Source organism: Salmo salar, chromosome ssa17 (assembly GCF_905237065.1).
Source record: "Salmo salar chromosome ssa17, Ssal_v3.1, whole genome shotgun sequence".
Classification (NCBI taxonomy): domain Eukaryota; kingdom Metazoa; phylum Chordata; class Actinopteri; order Salmoniformes; family Salmonidae; genus Salmo; species Salmo salar.
Window position 1 is genome coordinate 32,394,706 of NC_059458.1, and position 6,132 is coordinate 32,400,837.

Here is a 6,132-nt window from a genome sequence, read left to right on the forward strand (position 1 = left end):
ACAGAGCTACAGTTAAGTTGTGCTAACAGAGCTACAGGTAAGGTGTGTTAACAGAGCTACAGGTAAGGTGTGTTAACAGAGCTACAGGTAAGGTGTGTTAACAGAGCTACAGGGTGATCCATGGAGTCACTGTGTTTAGGGACAGTGAATGTAAGAGGCAAAGTGGACAGCCAGTGTGGAACGGAATGACTGGTATTATATTCAGTTGGTCAACAACAACACAGATACGATGCAACCTAAATGGCACCCTATTCCCTATATAGTGCACTACTTTTGACCAGAGCCTTATGGGCGCTGGTCAAAAGTAGTGCACTACATTGGAAATAGGGTGCCGTTTGGCCATAGAGTTCGGAAGTTCCTGGCCAGTGGCACAGGATGGAATGTTATGGGCAGGGCTCTGAGCTCTGGACAGGAAGCTAGCTGCAGTGTGTGTGTGTGTGTGTGTGTGTGTGTGTGTGTGTGTGTGTGTGTGTGTGTGTGTGTGTGTGTGTGTGTGTGTGTGTGTGTGTGTGTGTGTTGCCTAGGCTACATATTGTTCTCCATCACACACCACCAGTTATTTCTGGACTCCCAGTCAGCCCCTGTAAGGTATCATGTACATAATGTCCAGTGAAATGTCCAGTTCTAACCCTATGAATGACATGACTAGGCCTATACAAGACAGAGCCTACCATTAGTTTAACAGAAAATACATTCACATAGTTTGGCCATGAGCGCCCACACCAGCAGTTCTATACTACTAGCGCCCACTCAAAAATATATAGGTCCGTGACTCCCCTGGCGAGCCCCACTGTCCTGTGTGATCCTCTATGATCTCAGTAAACTGGTTCACACACACACACACACACACACACACACACACACACACACACACACACACAGCCAGATGTTGCACAGAAGTAGTTCATGTTTAACTCTATTACTGTGGTGTCTGTGAGTTAAGGCCGTATTGAGCCAATTAGAGAGATGAATCTGCTGTTATTGACTTAAAGAAACCAGGCTGGTTCTGACCACACCATTACTCATGAAACACCCATATTGCAATCGTTTTCTATCTGTTCATACTTATACATAGAGAAATAAGGGATTTATTTCTGACTAACATGTTCCCTCAGAAACCTATTATAGGCTGTCACAACAACTAGTTGGTGGACCGCTGCCAAGTAGGCTATATATGACACATTGTCATATATCAACATGACATTACACTAGTCACTAAATACCTGACACAAACCGTCACGGGCACCAGCAGTTCTACGCTACTAGACCACAGGCCTATACTGAGATCATTTAAAACCCGTTAAACGATTCAATTGTTGTTATTATGGGCTTGAACTCATTTCTTGAATAATATAATTATCCCACATATGTGAAGTGTATTATCGCCCACTCTAGCCTGGATACCCAAATGTGTCCGCTGTCAACCTGTCACAAGTAGCATCACTTTCCGTGTCAGCCCAGCTCGCTCGTTCCCGGGATGAAAACAATAACAGCAAATCCCAGCGAAAACCCAGTACCATTATGTAAGCACACCTCACTTACCGTCAAAATAACGTGGAACACCGTACCGTAATCGACACCGCAAGCCCGCTTTCCGGTGTACTTATTTACGGTGAATTTTATGTACTATAAGCAAGTAGCAGTAGCTAGCTACATGTTTATTTCCCGACGTCTGATCATGGACGACAGATCCGCATGGGCCGTGCCCCACCGACGGTCTGTGGACTCCCAGCCGTGTTCCAGCGCTCTTTCGCGGCGGCACTGTGTCGCTCGCTTCCGCTCCCCTTCCAGTCTCCCGTCTGTCAAATGTCAGCCGTAAAATCTGGTTCTCGATCCGAGGTTGCGATATGTCATCTGTTAGATTTCATAGCGTTGGTGGATAAACTCCGTAAGTTTCTACCGAACCGTTACTTGACGTGCCAGTCTGCAGTAAAGAAAGCGCTCCTCTTTTCTTAATTATTTAGAAGACCCCATATCCGCTGCACTGTTTCCGCTCCTGTGGCAGCAACAGTGAATACGTTCGTATTTTCGTAGCATCTCTCCTTGGTGACAGGTCGGAACGGTGCCAGCATATCGAGATATTAACAACACTTTTCCAAAAGTCAACCCATGAATCGCGTTGAGGAACTTTCTAAAAGGCTATATCTGGTAAACCGTGCGTTAGCTGGCGCGGCATAACGTTGTTTGGACCAGCGGCATCAGTCAGTATACGAGCCTAGTGGATGAAAGTAGACTAGATGTATCACTAGCACTATGAGGAAGCAGGGACAAGATGTTAGCAGATGGTAGAGAGATGGACGGAGGGATTTGGTCAAGCTCACTTTTATAATCCCTGTAGCAAAACAAAGGAGCCAGTCAGATGTTTTTCCAACAATATCAGCCTTCTGGGTCAGATAAAAGAAAATGCACCACAAATGGTTAATAAACAGATTTTTTATTTTTATTTCAGTGTATTCAAATAGATTTTTCTACAAAATCTATGTACACAAGTTAGAGTAAACATAAGGTGTTGTTGACAACAATATATACAAAACATGTTTACATGTTTAGACAGTTTTTTAGCAAGGCTGTGAAACAGTGAGTAAATGACTGGGGTGATTTTAAATGTGACCCCTGGATACATCTAGTATTCCTATGGTATGTAGGACTTCCTATACATCATACAGAGTAATAGTATACCTATGGTATATAGGACTTCCTATACATCATACAGTGTAATAGTATTCCGATGGTATATAGGACTTCCTATACATCATACAGTGTAATAGTATTCCGATGGTATATAGGACTTCCTATACATCATACAGTGTAATAGTATTCCTATGGTATATAGGACTTCCTATACATCATACAGTGTAATAGTATTCCTATGGTATATAGGAGTTCCTATACATCATACAGTGTAATAGTATTCCTATGGTATAGGTCAGGACATCATATGACATCACAGTGTTTCCCCTATATTAATTTAGCAGTGGCGGCTAATGGAGGGATAGATTTTTTAATAAGAGAACAAAAAAATACAATCACCAAAATAAAAACTAGAGTCAGGGAGAATCAAAAATTCCCCAAATATCATGTCATGGGGCCCCACATTGATTTTGTTATAACGTTTGAGTCATTCAGATAGCATAAGAACACGGCATAAGCCATGGCAAAATGTGCAGAATTGCAGGACATTTGTTTTTAAAGTGAGCATTTTTCTCTTAGCACCATGACAAAATGTGTAGATTTGCAGGATAATAGCTTTTAAACTAACATTTTCTCTGCCCTATGGCAAAATGTGTAGAATTGCAGAAAATTTGCTTTAAAACACCAAAATGTTTCTGCTCATTTTCCATTGGCCACACCAACTACACTAACTTTGCCATCGTTACTGAAAAAAATATTTGGTGAAACACTATCTTATACCATTAATTATGTCTCATAATACACATCACATAGGCAGTTACACCATGCAGTATAGAGGACCTGATAGGTCATTATACAGTTCAGAATAGAGGACCTGATAGGTCGTTATACCATGCAGTATAGAGGACCTGATAGGTCATTATACAGTTCAGTATAGAGGACCTGATAGGTCATTATACAGTTCAGTATAGAGGACCTGATAGGCCGTTAAACCATGCAGTATAGAGGACCTGATAGGTCTGTCATTATACAGGTCAGTATAGGAGGACCTGATAGGTCTGTCATTATACAGGTCAGTATAGGAGGACCTGATAGGTCTGTCATTATACAGGTCAGTATAGGAGGACCTGATAGGTCTGTCATTATACAGGTCAGTATAGGAGGACCTGATAGGTCTGTCATTATACAGGTCAGTATAGGAGGACCTGATAGGTCTGTCATTATACAGGTCAGTATAGGAGGACCTGATAGGTCTGTCATTATACAGGTCAGTATAGGAGGACCTGATAGGTCTGTCATTATACAGGTCAGTATAGGAGGACCTGATAGGTCTGTCATTATACAGGTCAGTATAGGAGGACCTGATAGGTCTGTCATTATACAGGTCAGTATAGGAGGACCTGATAGGTCTGTCATTATTCAGGTCAGTATAGGAGGACCTGATAGGTCTGTCATTATACAGGTCAGTATAGGAGGACCTGATAGGTCTGTCATTATACAGGTCAGTATAGGAGGACCTGATAGGTCTGTCATTATACAGGTCAGTATAGGAGGACCTGATAGGTCTGTCATTATACAGGTCAGTATAGGAGGACCTGATAGGCCATTATACAGGTCAGTATAGGAGGACCTGATAGGTCATTATACAGGTCAGTATAGGAGGACCTGATAGGTCATTATACAGGTCAGTATAGGAGGACCTGAAAGGTCATTATACAGGTCAGTATAGGAGGACCTGAAAGGTCATTATACAGGTCAGTATAGGAGGACCTGATAGGTCTGTCATTATACAGGTCAGTATAGGAGGACCTGATAGGTCTGTCATTATACAGGTCAGTATAGGAGGACCTGATAGGTCATTATACAGGTCAGTATAGGAGGACCTGATAGGTCATTATACAGTTCAGTATAGGAGGACCTGATAGGCCGTTACACCATGCAGTATAGAGGACCTGATAGGTCATTATACAGTTCAGTATAGAGGACATGATAGGCCGTTATACCATGCAGTATAGAGGACCTGATAGGTCATTATACAGTTCAGTATAGAGGACCTGATAGGCCGTTACACCATGCAGTATAGAGGACCTGATAGGTCATTATACAGTTCAGTATAGAGGACCTGATAGGCCGTTATACCATGCAGTATAGAGGACCTGATAGGTCATTATACAGTTCAGTATAGAGGACCTGATAGGTCATTATACAGTTCAGTATAGAGGACCTGATAGGTCATTATACAGTTCAGTATAGAGGACCTGATAGGCCTTTATACCATGCAGTATAGAGGACCTGATAGGTCGTTATACAGTGCAGTATAGGAGGACCTGATAGGTCTGTCATTATACAGGTCAGTATAGGAGGACCTGATAGGTCTGTCATTATACAGGTCAGTATAGGAGGACCTGATAGGTCTGTCATTATACAGGTCAGTATAGGAGGACCTGATAGGTCTGTCATTATACAGGTCAGTATAGGAGGACCTGATAGGTCTGTCATTATACAGGTCAGTATAGGAGGACCTGATAGGTCTGTCATTATACAGGTCAGTATAGGAGGAGCTGATAGGTCTGTCATTATACAGGTCAGTATAGGAGGACCTGATAGGTCTGTCATTATACAGGTCAGTATAGGAGGACCTGATAGGTCTGTCATTATTCAGGTCAGTATAGGAGGACCTGATAGGTCTGTCATTATACAGGTCAGTATAGGAGGACCTGATAGGTCTGTCATTATTCAGGTCAGTATAGGAGGACCTGATAGGTCTGTCATTATACAGGTCAGTATAGGAGGACCTGATAGGTCTGTCATTATACAGGTCAGTATAGGAGGACCTGATAGGTCTGTCATTATACAGGTCAGTATAGGAGGACCTGATAGGCCATTATACAGGTCAGTATAGGAGGACCTGATAGGCCATTATACAGGTCAGTATAGGAGGACCTGATAGGTCTGTCATTATACAGGTCAGTATAGGAGGACCTGATAGGTCTGTCATTATACAGGTCAGTATAGGAGGACCTGATAGGTCTGTCATTATACAGGTCAGTATAGGAGGACCTGATAGGTCTGTCATTATACAGGTCAGTATAGGAGGACCTGATAGGTCTGTCATTATACAGGTCAGTATAGGAGGACCTGATAGGTCTGTCATTATACAGGTCAGTATAGGAGGACCTGATAGGTCATTATACAGGTCAGTATAGGAGGACCTGATAGGCCATTATACAGGTCAGTATAGGAGGACCTGATAGGTCATTATACAGTTCAGTATAGAGGACCTGATAGGCCGTTACACCATGCAGTATAGAGGACCTGATAGGTCATTATACAGTTCAGTATAGAGGACCTGATAGGCCGTTATACCATGCAGTATAGAGGACCTGATAGGTCATTATATAGTTCAGTATAGAGGACCTGATAGCCCGTTATACCATGCAGTATAGAGGACCTGATAGGTCATTATACAGGTCAGTATAGAGGACCTGAAAGGCCGTTATA

The 6,132-nt window shown here is 42.5% G+C and overlaps 1 protein-coding gene and 1 long non-coding RNA gene across 8 annotated transcripts in view; both read right to left on the reverse strand.

Annotated features, from left to right (window-relative positions):
• LOC123728200 (uncharacterized) overlaps nt 1–2,258 on the reverse strand; it is a 58,997-nt gene extending 56,739 nt beyond the window's left edge. The window contains exon 1 of the long non-coding RNA XR_006760070.1: nt 1,543–2,258. This is a non-coding gene — a long non-coding RNA (uncharacterized lncRNA). The remainder of the gene's footprint in view (nt 1–1,542) is intronic.
• Nucleotides 2,259–2,418: 160 nt separating this feature from the next.
• LOC106594521 (general transcription factor IIIC, polypeptide 3) overlaps nt 2,419–6,132 on the reverse strand; it is a 21,424-nt gene continuing 17,710 nt past the window's right edge. The window contains exons 20-22 of one of the 7 annotated variants that reach the window (XM_045699479.1): nt 5,692–6,132; nt 4,890–5,504; nt 2,419–3,607 (exon numbers count right to left, since the gene is read on the reverse strand). The exon at nt 5,692–6,132 is cut by the window's right edge and continues 636 nt beyond it. The gene's annotated coding sequence lies outside the window, so the exon portion shown is untranslated. Of the gene's footprint in view, nt 5,540–5,691 lie in introns of all 7 variants that reach the window. The other 6 variants (XM_045699477.1, XM_045699475.1, XM_045699478.1 and 3 more) reach the window with 6 other exon arrangements.